This window comes from Neoarius graeffei, chromosome 5 (genome assembly GCF_027579695.1).
Source record: "Neoarius graeffei isolate fNeoGra1 chromosome 5, fNeoGra1.pri, whole genome shotgun sequence".
Classification (NCBI taxonomy): Eukaryota; Metazoa; Chordata; class Actinopteri; order Siluriformes; family Ariidae; genus Neoarius; species Neoarius graeffei.
The window spans coordinates 62,526,217-62,541,207 of NC_083573.1; the positions used below are offsets into that span (position 1 = coordinate 62,526,217).

Below are 14,991 nucleotides of genomic sequence, written 5' to 3' on the forward strand. Positions count from 1 at the left end.
TAGTCTCCCGAGACTGATATACGAGGTCAACCACACAATAGGTGTGTGGATTTTTTTTTCTTTTAAATACTTATTTACTGAGGTGTTAGGAAGGAAGGAAAAGAACGCACAACTTTATTCATCACACACTTGTGAAATTTCCTCTCTGCATTTAACCCATCTGAAGCAGTGAACACACACATGCGCAATGAGCACACACATGTACCCAGAGCAGTGGGCAGCCATGCTAACAGCGCCCGGGGAGCAGTTGGGAGTTAGGTGCCTCGCTCAAGGGCACTTCAGCCCAAGGCCGTCCCATATTAACCTAACCGCATGTCTTTGGACTGTGGGGGAAACCGGAGCACCCGGAGGAAACCCACGCAGACACGGGGAGAACATGCAAACTCCACACAGAAAGGCCCTCGCCGGCCGCTGGGTTCGAACCCAGAACCTTCTTGCTGTGAGGCGACCGTGCTAACCACTACACTACTGTGTCACCCAAAGGCTAGCTTCACTAGCATGCTAGTATTTGTGGACACTTCCCAGGTTGCCACAGTGGCGTATTCCCTGCTAAGCTGATTACCAAAGAACTAAAACCACTCTTGCATCCTACTTGTAAATGTTTTGGACTAAAAGCTGATTTCACAACACCATCACAAACAATAGCCAAATGATCTCTCTCGTCTTCTGTCCTGACCGTTCTGACTTGCGTCCGGTTGTGTCTGAAATGGAACAAAAGTCATCTCTGCTAGAGGACATACAATCCAAATCAAGCACCAAAACATTTCCAAGTAGCCACTTGCAACAATAAGAGTGCTCCAAGAGCACAATATCCCCCGCTGCCAACTATGCCACAACACTGGTAAAATGCGACCGAATTAAACGAAATTGCAATATGTGTATAACCGGCATACAACCTTGAATGAATTGCTCTTAAAACAGCAAAAAAACTATACAAAGAGATGAAACTAAATAAAGAATCCTGTCAAGTTTAGTGAAATTCCTCAAGTATTGTGAGAGGAGTCGATTTCAGAAGGTGAGTACCCTTCCTGGGACGGACATCGCCACGACAAAATCCCCCTTCAGGCCTTTCGGCCAGCGGGGGATAAAAACCGTGAGGGAAGTTGATTTCAGAAAGCAAGCACACCTTGATGAAATTGCCAAAGTTTGTTCATAATTAAAGGCATAACTCTGGTAAAATTTGCCAAAATTAAATGAAATTTCAATCTGCGTATAACGGTCATATAACAAAGCCTTTTGCCAAGTTTGGTGAAATTCCTCCAGAAATTATGAGAGGAGTTGATTTCAGAAGAACGTACATGCTCATGAAACTGTCAGAGTTATTTAAATCAAGGATCAAAACTCTGGGAAAAATTTCGCAAAAGAAATTAAATCGCAATATGAGTATTACCGTCATATAACAAGGCATTTTGCCAAGCTTCGAGAAATTCGTCCAAAAATTGTAAGAGTTGATGTCAGAAGGTGAGCACACCTTCATGAAGTTGTGAAAGTACAAGGTTGTTAATCAAGGGCCACAACTCTGGGAAAATGCGACCGAATTGAACAAAATTAGAATGTGTGTATTTCTGACATACAACAAAGAATCCTGCCAAGTTTTGTGAGATTCCTCCAAAAATTGTGAGAGGAGTCGATTTCAGAAAGGGAGTACCCTTCCTGGGATGGATGGACGGACGGACAGACAGACATCGCCATGACATAATCCCCCTTCGGGCCTTTTGGCCAGCAGGGCATAATAACTAAATAATAATAATAAAGAAAAATAATGGCAGCTCCTACTGGTTTGCAGAGGACATTTCTCAGGAACGCAGATACAGAAAGCTTACTTCATAACAGAACTGGTCCAGGCCAGAGTAAGCAGACTGCTTAAAGCTTGTCGAGAATGTTGCTCATCATGTTTCAGGTATGTGGGACAAATCCACAACACAGCAGCTCAGTGGGAGAGAGCCCACTGCTCACCAGTGCCGGGTAAATTCTCTTGAGGAGGAAAGAGAAGAAACATTCTGAGTCCAAATTAAGTGTTTAAAACGTGAACTCAAGCACTCTGGTGAAAACACACCAAACGAGCAGTGTTTTTCCACCAGCGTTAAAGACAGTCAGCCAGTCTCGTTAAAATATATTCCAAATAATGAACGGAAAGTGAGAATAATTTGGGCTTTGCATTAATCCGCTAGCTGGATGCGTATCCCACGACTAAAACTACACAAGGTATCAAAAGTTCAACAGCCTTTCAATCCTCCGCTGGCGGAAAGGGTTTGATTCTCTAAGGTTTACAGAGAAAGGAAACAAGTTTCAGAACCTCGTGTACTTGTAGGAAAATCAGGCTTAAAGAGTGAGATTTTAAGATATTTCACAACAGATATATATATAAAAAAAAAAAGTTTTTGATGGTACTGCAAATATTTGTAGTTTACCAGAGGTGCAGTATGGTGGACATTATACTCTACTCTAATATACAATACTGTGCAAAAGTCTCAGACATCCTATTTTTTTCATACAAACTTTATTATAGATTTCTATTTTATGACGACTTCTACATTACAAAACCATTTCAGAGTCCAAACGTTCGTTTTCCAGCACAAAATTCAATGTTACAGAAAAACAAATGTTTGTATCTGAGCAGCATATTACATAAGAGAGCACTTTTCAGATTAAAAAAGAAAACGTAATGAAGGCTGCTGGGTTTTGGTGCAAAATGAAGAAGCGAGTGTGACAGTCAAAGTGTCCAGAAGAACTGTAGCTGCTTCTGTAAGATGCTCAGTAAAACCTACAGCTCATTTCCTTATCAAACTGCACTCACTGTACCGGAGACTACTACAGGGTATCTGCACATTTTTCAAGTACAAATTTAAAGACTTTTAAGACCTTTTCAAGACCTCTAAATGGAAAAATTAAGATTGTACCATGGCAAAGAAAATGATAAATACGACAACTTAAAACTGTTTTCTGCAATAGTTTTTTTTACTAACTTTAAGAAGAATGCAGGCGGCACAGTGGTGTAGTGGTTAGCGCTGTCGCCTCACAGCAAGAAGGTCCGGGTTCGAGCCCCGGGGCCGGCGAGGGCCTTTCTGTGCGGAGTTTGCATGTTCTCCCCGTGTCCACGTGGGTTTCCTCCGGGTGCTCCGGTTTCCCCCACAGTCCAAAGACATGCAGGTTAGGTTAACTGGTGACTCTAAATTGAGCGTAGGTGTGAGTGTGAATGGTTGTCTGTGTCTATGTGTCAGCCCTGTGATGACCTGGCGACTTGTCCAGGGTGTACCCCGCCTTTCACCCGTAGTCAGCTGGGATAGGCTCCAGCTTGCCTGCGACCCTGTAGAACAGGATAAAGCGGCTACAGATAATGAGATGAGATGAGAAGAAGAATGCACACAATTGGTGAACAACAGGGTGCATCAATGGCAACTGTTAGACACGCAAACAGCTGAAGCAAAGTCGTGTGTTCTGGGCCTGCAGAACTACTGTAGCAGCGAGGAGAAGACTGGGGTTTACTGGAGAAAACACCATGAATCATTTCAAAAACCAAAACAATAAACGGCAAGTAGAACCAGCTGAACAACCTTAGCCGGCATTATTTCAATCCCCAAAGATTATCTTTGATGATGTGTGATTTTGTGTCCGATGGCAAAATCAGTCTGAGTGTCGTACAGTACACAGCTGGCTGAGGAAGTTCTCGAGTATCTTCTGCATTATAGTAGGTAACAGCATAAACCTATTTATGCAGTCATACAATCATCAGAGCATTACATTAAACACAGAAAAACAACTGTCACCTTTCATAACCATTATCATCAATATTAATGTGTTGTAATAACTGTAAACTAATTATCATCAGTGCAATTGTTATATCAATGTTCATTATTCAAAAATAATTATCTATAATCCATGAATAATTGTATTACTACTGCTACTTTTTTAATAATAAAAAATTAATTCAATTTTATAACATTTTAATAATCACTACTTATTAGCTATATTAATTAATAATTAATAGAGTAGAAATTATAATTCAGCATTATTAATTACTACTTAATTAATAAGCAGTGATCAAAATGTAATTTAATAATTAATAAGTAGCAATTATCAACTACCACTTAATTATGCTAATTAATAAGTTGTGATTATTAAAATGCAATAAAATTGAGTTATAAGATTAGTTAAAATTATTAAAAAATTATTATTAGTAGTAGTAGTGATACAAACAATTATTCATGGATTATAGATAATTTGTTTTTAATAGTGAACATTGATATAACAATTGTACTGATAATAACATTAACAAGTATTACTAGTAGTGTTATTGTTTATTATTAGTAGTAGTACAGTTATTTTATATCAATGTTCACTATTTCATTTGTTTGTATTCTACCAATTACTACTTTTTAATAATTATTTGTAATAATTTTTAATAACTTAATTTTATAACATTTAATAATCCCTAGTACTTATTAATCACTAATTCATAAGTAGTAATGATTAATCATCAATAATAATTACTACTAATTATTATTAGTGGTTGTTAATATTATTCTTATTATATTAAAAACACTGTTGTAGACGATAGGTAATAAAACTAAAAAAAACTTTATACAAATTATTTATATTGCACTATATTTAGAATTATTGTATTTTCTGCAGCTCTTTGAGTTTTGAAATAAAGGTTGTTTATATATTTATATTAAACTTAGTACAATAAACAATGTTAATTATGTAAAAACGATCTCATCTCATTATCTGTAGCCGCTTTATCCTGTTCTACAGGGTCGCAGGCAAGCTGGAGCCTATCCCAGCTGACTACGGGCGAAAGGCGGGGTACACCCTGGACGAGTCGCCAGTTCATCACAGGGCTGACACATAGACACAGACAACCATTCACACTCACATTCACACCTACGCTCAATTTAGAGTCACCAGTTAACCTAACCTGCATGTCTTTGGACTGTGGGGGAAACCGGAGCACCCGGAGGAAACCCACGCGGACACGGGGAGAACATGCAAACTCCACACAGAAAGGCCCTCACCGGCCACGGGGCTCGAACCCAGGACCTTCTTGCTGTGAGGCGACAGCGCTAACCACTACACCACCGTGCCACCCTTGTAAAAATGATGTTAATCATTATTATTATTTCCTATAAGTCCCATTTTCCACCTGCGTTTCACTCCGGAGCGCTTGACCTCCAACACACGCGCGCGCCTCGTGTCCGTGAAAAGCCAGTTTCCCAGTGGGCGTGTCCCCAGCGCTGCGGTACCGGCTTTAAACACATTTGTGCGATCCAGCGCTTTTAATCGCAAACGATTCTTCTTATTTTGGGGGTATTTGTCATCCCCCAACCACTTGTCGTTAAACAGACATCTTCCCATAATTATCAACGCTTTCTAGTGCCCACGTAAGCTACCCGCGCATCTCTCACTCTTCACAACCACCGCACCGCCCCGCCTCCAGTAGCCTCCTAGCGTTAGCTCTTGACAGGGATGTGATTTTTCCGCGAATTCGCGGAATTCCGCTTTTTTCACCTCAAAACTTGAAAAAAAAATGTTTCCGATTTTTCCCTCAAATCCACATTCGTATCCTATTCGTTCCGACTTTGTTTGAAAGATGGCAGCCTCGGATTTGCATCTTTATGCCTCGATCACGGAGGCTGCCATCTTTCAACTGTTTGTTTGAAGCGAGCGCATTCATTGGTTGTTACAGAGCGATGGGCCAATCACGTACCTCGTTTCATCTCATTGACGTAATTACGTCATTTACGCAATTACGTCATTGAGATGAAACGAGTTACGTGATTGGCCCATCGCTCTGTAACAACCAATGAACGCGCTTGTTAGATAGCTGTACGTAAGCTCGCTTCAAACAAAGAGTTGAAAGATGGCAGCCTCCGTGATCGAGCGTAAAGATGCAAATCGAGTTAAAGAAATCGACAGAATAGTGAAAAACAAGTTCCGCTGGGAATGGTTGGAGAAAGAGGTTGCTACAGACGTTGGACATGAGACTGTGAGACATTTGTTCAGCGATTTCGTTCTTTGGGGAGAGGGCAGAGGTCTCTGGCTGTCAAGTTTGGGGATACTGGGACCTCCCCTGCCCGAGCTACGAGCGTCCAAAGTCAGGCTGGAGCCCGGGATAGAAACGAAACCTAAGCGGAGCGCCGCGGCTCGCCTCGGGGCGAATTACGTCCCAAGGCGCGGGGCTAGCGGGCCCTGCTCGCGCTGGTTCTTTGGGGGGGGTGAGTGAGTGAGTGAGTGAGAGAGAGTGAGTGTGAGTTAGTGAGTGAGAGTGTGTGTGAGTGAGAGTGTGTGTGTGAGTGTGTGAGAGTGTGTGAGCGTGTGTGTTAGAGTTGCATGTTGACCATTAAATTGGCTTGAATTTGTTAATCATGACAAGTTTTTTCTTGTGTGTTTTGCTTGCCATTTTAGTACAATTTTTAAGTCAGAAAACCCCAAAACCCAGGAGCTTCGGGGGGCTTCCCCCCTTGTCCCCCCACCAGGGCGCTGCCCTGGACCAGCTGGGGGCCTGCGGCCCCCAGACCCCCACCTAAAATTTTCAGATAATTTCACCAGCCCCAAATCACATCCCTGTCTTGATCTACAGAACGCACAGAACCAATGCTGCCCCAAAAGGTACGCTGGTCACTTTTAAAATTACGGTTAAAAAAATACCCCAAACCGGATGGAGACATTTCACTCGTTCGGTCCAATATTAAATTTAATACCTCCCTTTCGAAAATTCCAGTCATTCCAAACAATTTAAGACATTTTAAGGCCTTAAAAACTGAAAGTTGTATTTAAGACTTTAAGACTTTTTAAGGACCCGCGGGAACCCTGTACTATTTTTTTAAAGCAAAAGGTCGTCTCACACCAAATATCGACTTCGTTTCATTGATTACGGCTTACTGCTGTTTATAGTGTTTTTTTGCTCAAGGTCTTTTTGATATTTAAAATGGGACAAAATGCAATGAATCACAAATTGACTAAACACAGTCTAATACACCCCCCTCGAACGTCCTGCTCCAACAGAGCCCCATCCCCACTGGACCAGAAATTACACAGATAAATACAAAGATAAAATTTAAAAATACATTTTTAAAAATAATTTAAAAAAAAAACAACTACTCTCTCACACACACACACACACACACACACACACACACACACACACACGAGTGCTGAGCGTAAATGAGTACACCCTCTTTGAAAAGTAACATTTTAAACAATATCTCAATGAACACAAACAATTTCCAAAATGTTGACAAGACAAAAGTTTAACATAACATCTGTTTAACATGAAAGTAAGGTTAATAATATAAACTTAGATTACACATTCGGTTTTACTCAAATTAGGGTGGTGCAAAAATGAGTACACCCCACTGAAAGTCTCTGGAGCAAAGCTAAATTGTCAACTACAAATGTCTAATTTAACAAGAATACAATCACATGTGAGTCTAAGGAGTCATTACACAGGTGTCCAGCAGACAGTTGACTATAAAAGGGTGTTACTTAAAGAAAACCCCTTCCCATTTCATGCCGTCAGCAATGGCACCACATGGAAGAGAAATGACAAGACCTGAGAAATAAAATAATTTATTTACATCACAAAGGTGAAGGCTACAAGAAGAAGAGCAAAGCTTTACCTATCAGTCAGAATACTGTAGCAAAAGTGGTACAAAAATTTAAGAAAGATGGAACTGCAGCCATCTCACAGAGACGTCCAGGTCGCCCACAGAAATTAACACCTCGACAGGAGCCCCAGATAGCAGAGGGACGTTGAAACGGCGCCGATTCTTGGTCAGAATGGTCGCTTTCCGTCGTAAGTCAGAAAATCAACACTGAAACAGCGCCGTGAAACGTCGATTTCTCCGCCGTCGGAGAAGGTCGATTTATCACTGTTGAATCACCGTGGGTAAAGGCAGGGCTCGAAATTAACTTTTTTTCTTTGTGTCCCCCAGTGGTCCCGAATTCTGTGTTGTATTGTCCCGAATGGAAGCAATAGTGTCCCCATTTTTTTCCTCTCTGAAATAACCAGTGGTTAATATTATCATATGAAGTCTCATCTCATCTCATTATCTCTAGCCGCTTTATCCTGCCCTACAGGGTCGCAGGCAAGCTGGAGCCCATCCCAGCCGACCATGGGTGAAAGGCGGGGTACACCCTGGACAAGTCGCCAGGTCATCACAGGGCTGACACATAGACTCAGACAACCATTCACACTCACATTCACACCTACGGTCAATTTAGAGTCACCAGTTAACCTAACCTGCATGTCTTTGGACTGTGGGGGAAACCGGAGCACCCGGAGGAAACCCACACGGACACGGGGAGAACATGCAAACTCCACACAGAAAGGCCCTCGCTGGCCCCGGAGCTCGAACCCAGGACCTTCTTGCTGTGAGGCGACAGCGCTAACCACTACACCACCGTGCCGCCCATCATATGAAGTTACTATTATATTTGTAACTATGCGATTTTGAACCCTTTATATCATTTTTACAATAAGTCACAAGACACAAGCGACACATGTCCTATACATCATCTACTTCAAAATTACAGTTATTGCATTTTCAGTTTATTAAACTTTGGCGATCTCACTGTATGAATAGATACCCGTTTATTTAAAGGGGCCAACTAGCTCATTCAGAAAATGTTTCAACTCCCTACATCTGCAGTACACTTTAGTTGAAAATAAGACCCCTTTTATGTTCATTTCATCTACTTATACCTTGAATATCTGCTGGCACTTATAAGGCCAACTTATCATTTTCACCATTACCGTTATCCATTTTTATGAACTTTCCGTTATCCATTACCGTATCCATTTTATGAACTTTCCGTTATCCATTTTTATGAACTTTCCGTTATCCATTTTATGAACTTTCCGTTATCCATTTTTATGAACTTTCCGCTATCCATTACCGTTATCCATTTTTATGAATTTTCCGTTATCCATTACCGTATCCATTTTATGAACTTTCCGTTATCCATTTTTATGAACTTTCCGCTATCCATTATCGTTATCCATTTTTATGAACTTTCCGCTATCCATTATCGTTATCCATTTTTATGAACTTTCCGTTATCCATTACCGTATCCATTTTATGAACTTTCCGTTATCCATTTTTATGAACTTTCCGCTATCCATTATCGTTATCCATTTTTATGAACTTTCCGTTATCCATTTTATGAACTTTCGCTGCCGGGTGCAAATGTTAGCACCATCAGCATAGTGGCAGGTCCGAGCCTAGTTGTGCTGCTGACTGACTAAACTTTCTGAACTAGAAAGACACCAAGAAAACTCACTTATTCTGTTGAACGGTATCTTCCGTCAATATCATCCAAATAATTCCTGTTGTATTTTATAACGTGTCTAACAGTGCTCATTCAGTTCATTCAGTTGCTCGCGTTGCCTGCAGACCAGGCGATGACACTTTGGATCCTGAAGGTCCCGGAGACGTTATGTCTGGGCTTTCAGTTTCTTCCCCGCGGTCGGTCCGCTTCAACCACTTCAGCATTTTTGTTCTGGCAAGAGTCGGCGCAGCGTGTGCGGTAGCAATTCCATTCCAAGCCCATATAATGCGGACTCCGGCCGAAGATTCTAGAACAGAATGCACTGCTCTGTAGCCTACGGATGCAGGTGCATCGAAAGTGTAGCTACTATGTATTTTTCGCTGTTAACGTTTTAAAATTAAAATTGACAAATTAGGTGAATGTCTACGTATGTGTTACGGCTTTGTAAATAATATTAATGTAGAACTTTTTTTCTAGATCTATTTTTTCCATTGTCCCGGGATTGTCCCAGATATGATAATTTTGTGTCCCGATGACATTTTTTATGGTCCCCGGGACATCGGGACACCGTTAGTTTCGAGCGCTGGGTAAAGGTTGATCTGTCGACCGTCAGAGAAGGTCGAATATACGATGTTGAACCATCGTCACTTTTGCCGGCCAGTTTTCAACATTGGTAGGAAGATCATCGCTGTCCCATAATGCAGTGCGATTACCACTGCTAGCACGTGAAACTCCCACACCACTCGGTTGGATCGCGACTCTCTTGTGGATCGGCCTGCTGTTACGCTTGGACCATTGAAACAACATTGAGAAAAGCACTGGACCACGCTACATTTTCATTCATCCCTGGACATCTGGTACGTACCATTATTCAGTCACTATTAATAAAGGGAATTTCGAATACAATTTCAAGCAGTTTAAGAAGTTATGATGAACTTCAGTCATATCACGCGTTGGAGAAATTTCCCTCAACTAGTATCCATTTGAAACAACAACAATGCAGATGCATTATTCAATCAAAAAACGAGTCGAAGTACTTGTCTTGTTGGAGTGAAAACTTAGCGTTGGAGTGAAAACTTAGCGTTTAAATCGAGGCCTAGGTCGCATGTCGTTTTGAGCTGACCTGTTCTTTTGTGTAGCCATGGGTCGCGCCTCGCGGCCATGAACTTTAAAGATTATCCAGGCTAACGCTTCTGTAGTGACCACTACTGCTGACTTTATCAATGCTGCATCAAATTAATTTTGGTTATGTTTTTCTGTTTCCATGTACAGGTGTCTGCGCCGCAGGAGGAATAGGCCACAATTATAAATTAATCATAAAATGTTTCTAAGAACTTGTTCAAGTGTGTTCTGTTCCTTATAAATGTTAAAAGTTATGCCTCATTAGATAGCTTGACAAACATTAGGAGAGGTGCATTGTTGCATGCATTTTTATATCCTGTTGTACATAAAACAGGACGTAGCCTACGCACATTGATATAAATTAAGTTTCACTTTCATGGTTGAAGTATGCATGTGTGTGTTCATCCTAGGCAAGAGCCCCGATGCTTTATTGTTAGCTAGTTTAATTTAGCCTGTTTTGCTTAATTTGTAGCCTTCCTGTTGTACATAAAACAGGAAGTAAAGTTGGATGAATCATCACCGAAAATTAAACTATAAATCGACCGAAATCCGTAGTTGAATAAAGGGTGAAAGGGGGTCTATTCTCTGTCGGCCACCATCCACTTTTCAACGTCGTTTCAACGCAAACTCGTATGAGCAAAGCGGTGTTGAATCAACGCCGGTGATCCACGATGATTCGACGGTGTATGGTCGAAGAACATACCGATGATTCCCTGTCGAATCAACGCCCTTTTGCTATCTGGGGCGTCTTCTGATGAGAAGGGTTGAAGAAAATCGGCATGCAAGTTCACTGCAGTTATCTAAAGAAGTAGAAAACCAAACTGGGGTGACTATTTCCCATGACACAATACGGCGTACACTGCAGAGGAATGGCATGCATGGATGCCGTCCACGAAAGAAGCCTCTCCTAAAGCTCAGGCACAAAAAAAGCCCGCCTAGAGCTTGCCAGGGCCCATGCTGACAAAGATGAAGACTACTGGGACTCTATACTCTGGAGTGATGAGACCAAGATAAATGTTTTTGGAACTGATGGCTTCAAAACTGGTCGCAAAGGTGAGGAATACAAAGAAAAATGCATGGTGTCTACAGTGAAACATGGTGGTGGCAGTGTCCTTATGTGGGGCTGCATAAGTGCTGCTGGTGTCGGGGAGCTGCATTTCATTGATGGAATCATAAATTCACAGATGTATTGCTCTATACTGAAAGAGAAGATGATGGTACCATCACTCTGTGCCCTTGGCCGTTGTGCACTTTTCCAACATGACAATGATCCTAAACACACATCTAAGGCCACTGTTGGATTTCTGAAGAACAGGGTGAAAGTGATTCAGTGGCCAAGTACAACCCCGATTCCAAAAAAGTTGGGACAAAGTACAAATTGTAAATAAAAACGGAATGCAATCATTTACAAATCTCAAAAACTGATATTGTATTCACAATAGAACACAGACAACATATCAAATGTCGAAAGTGAGACATTTTGAAATTTCATGACAGCAACACATCTCAAAAAAGTTGGGACAGGGGCAATAAGAGGCTGGAAAAGTTAAAGGTACAAAAAAGGAACAGCTGGAGGACCAAATTGCAACTCATTAGGTCAATTGGCAATAGGTCATTAACATGACTGGGTATAAAAAGAGCATCTTGGAGTGGCAGCGGCTCTCAGAAGTAAAGATGGGAAGAGGATCACCAATCCCCCTAATTCTGCGCCGACAAATAGTGGAGCAATATCAGAAAGGAGTTCGACAGTGTAAAATTGCAAAGAGTTTGAACATATCATCATCTACAGTGCATAATATCATCAAAAGATTCAGAGAATCCGGAAGAATCTGTGCGTAAGGGTCAAGGCTGGAAAACCATACTGGGTGCCCGTGATCTTCGGACCCTTAGACGGCACTGCATCACATACAGGCATGCTTCTGTATTGGAAATCACAAAATGGGCTCAGGAATATTTCCAGAGAACATTATCTGTGAACACAATTCACCGTGCCATCCACCGTTGCCAGCTAAAACTCTGTAGTTCAAAGAAGAAGCCGTATCTAAACATGATCCAGAAGCGCAGATGTCTTCTCTGGGCCAAGGCTCATTTAAAATGGACTGTGGCAAAGTGGAAAACTGTTCTGTGGTCAGACGAATCAAAATTTGAAGTTCTTTATGGAAATCAGGGACGTCGTGTCATTCGGACTAAAGAGGAGAAGGACGACCCAAGTTGTTATCGGTGCTCAGTTCAGAAGCCTGCATCTCTGATGGTATGGGTTGCATTAGTGCGTGTGGCATGGGCAGCTTACACATCTGGAAAGACACCATCAATGCTGAAAGGTATATCCAGGTTCTAGAGCAACATATGCTCCCATCCAGACGACGTCTCTTTCAGGGAAGACCTTGCATTTTCCAACATGACAATGCCAAACCACATACTGCATCAATTACAGCATCATGGCTGCGTAGAAGAAGGGTCCGGGTACTGAACTGGCCAGCCTGCAGTCCAGATCTTTCACCCATAGAAAACATTTGGCGCATCATAAAACAGAAGATACGACAAAAAAGACCTAAGACAGTTGAGCAACTAGAATCCTACATTAGGCAAGAATGGGTTAACATTCCTATCCCTAAACTTGAGCAACTTGTCTCCTCAGTCCCCAGACGTTTACAGACTGTTGTAAAGAGAAAAGGGGATGTCTCACAGTGGTAAACACGGCCTTGTCCCAACTTTTTTGAGATGTTGTTGTCATGAAATTTAAAATCACCTAATTTTTCTCTTTAAATGATACATTTTCTCAGTTTAAACATTTGATATGTCATCTATGTTCTATTCTGAATAAAATATGGAATTTTGAAACTTCCACATCATTGCATTCTGTTTTTATTTACAATTTGTACTTTGTCCCAACTTTTTTGGAATCGGGGTTGTATGTCTCCTGATCTGAACCCAATCGAACACCTATGGGGAATTCTGAAGAGACAAGTTGAGCATCGCTCTCCATCCAGCATCCAGTCACTAAAAGAGGTCATTGGTGAAGAATGGAAAAAGATTGATGTTGCGAAATGTCACCAACTTGTTCATTCCATGCCTAGAAGACTTGGTGCTGTCATTAAAAATCATGGAGGCCATACAAAGTACTAGATGTAGTAGTTTTTGTTGTGGGGTGTACTCATTTTTGCACCACCCTAATTTGAGTAAAACTGAAAAATGCGTAATCCAAGTTTATATTATTAACCTTACTTTCATGTTACAAGTTAAACAGATGTTATATTAAACTTTGTCTTGTCAACATTTTGGAAATTGTTTGTGTTCATTAAGATATTGTTTAAAATGTTACTTTTCAAAGGGGGTGTACTCATTTACGCTCAGCACTGTATGTGCACATATATATACACACACACACAGTAGTATTTTTTAAGTGTTGAAACATTTCATTTCATTATTTTTAAGTCGTTTGTGGTCGACAGCATTTCTTTACATGTGCCTAAGACTTTTGCACAGCACTATATAAAATGTAGGCACTGCCTAAAAGCGGAGCTCCTGATGAGTGTAACGTGTGTAAGTCGCAGCCAGAGCCGTCATTCATTATTCACGTTATGGGCGGAGCCGTCAGCCCAGGAAGCTGTATTTGTTATACTACAGACACTGTGTTTATATTCTCCATGTACCTCGGTTAGAGGTTTAGCACAGCGTGTTAAAGCTTTGCTGTCTGTCATCCTGATGTGTCACTCATGCACAATGTAAAGTCTGCGTGCGCTGTTTGTCAAGTGTGTGGGTTTTTTTGTGTTCAGATGTATTGGATGAACTGTGGTTTAGCACGAGACTTTGAGAGCAGAGGTTAATGGTGCACGTTTGGCTAACTTGCAGAGGTTTGCACCCTTGGCTGAACAGACCAAGGTGTGTAATGTTCAGAGCATAGTCTGTAAACGTTACCCTGCAAAATTGCATATCTGTTTACAACCATGTTAATTATCCCTCACCAAAACAAAAGTTTGGTGGGGGATATACAACCCCTGGCAAAAAGTATGGAATCACCAGTCTTGGATGAGCACTCATTCAGACGTTTTATTCTGTGGAACAAACCGAGATCACAAACATGATACAATAATAAAGTCATTCCAAAGTGCCACTTCTTGGCCTTCAGAAACACTAAAATAAACGAAGAAAATACATTGTGAGAGTCAGCAAATGTTACTTTTATAGACCAAGCACAGGGAAAAAAATATGGAATCACTCAATTCTGAGGAAAAAAAAAAATATGGAATCACTCAATTTTCCGGTAGAAAATAAAGGACGCACCCAGTCAATTTCCTTTCCCTAAATTGACTCCTGCCTCAGATTAGATCTGCTCGTTAGTCTGCAGTTAGAAACAGCGCAGTTATCACACCTTGGAGGGCTGTTGGACCAAGTGGATTGGCAAGAATCATGGCTCCAACAACAGAGATGTCTCTTGAAACAAAAGAGAGGATTGTCAAACTTCTTAAAGAAGGTAACTCTTCACGCATGGTTGCCAAAGATGTGGGCTGTTCACAGTCAGCTGTATCTAAGATATGGACCAAGTACAAACAGCATGGGAAGGTTTTTAAAGCCAAGCGTACTGGTAGACCAAGGAAG

At 41.2% G+C, this 14,991-nt stretch overlaps 2 protein-coding genes across 6 annotated transcripts in view; both read right to left on the reverse strand.

The window, feature by feature from the left end:
• thrap3a (thyroid hormone receptor associated protein 3a) overlaps window positions 1-14,991 on the reverse strand; it is a 264,720-nt gene that overhangs the window by 238,678 nt on the left and 11,051 nt on the right. The gene's annotated exons all lie outside the window — the stretch shown is intronic.
• map7d1a (MAP7 domain containing 1a) overlaps window positions 1-14,991 on the reverse strand; it is a 154,152-nt gene that overhangs the window by 126,622 nt on the left and 12,539 nt on the right. Inside the window, exon 2 of one of the 5 annotated variants that reach the window (XM_060922194.1) lies at window positions 14,677-14,826. The exons of the other annotated variants lie outside the window; for them this stretch is intronic. The gene's annotated coding sequence lies outside the window, so the exon portion shown is untranslated. The remainder of the gene's footprint in view (window positions 1-14,676; window positions 14,827-14,991) is intronic. 5 annotated transcript variants of the gene reach the window in all.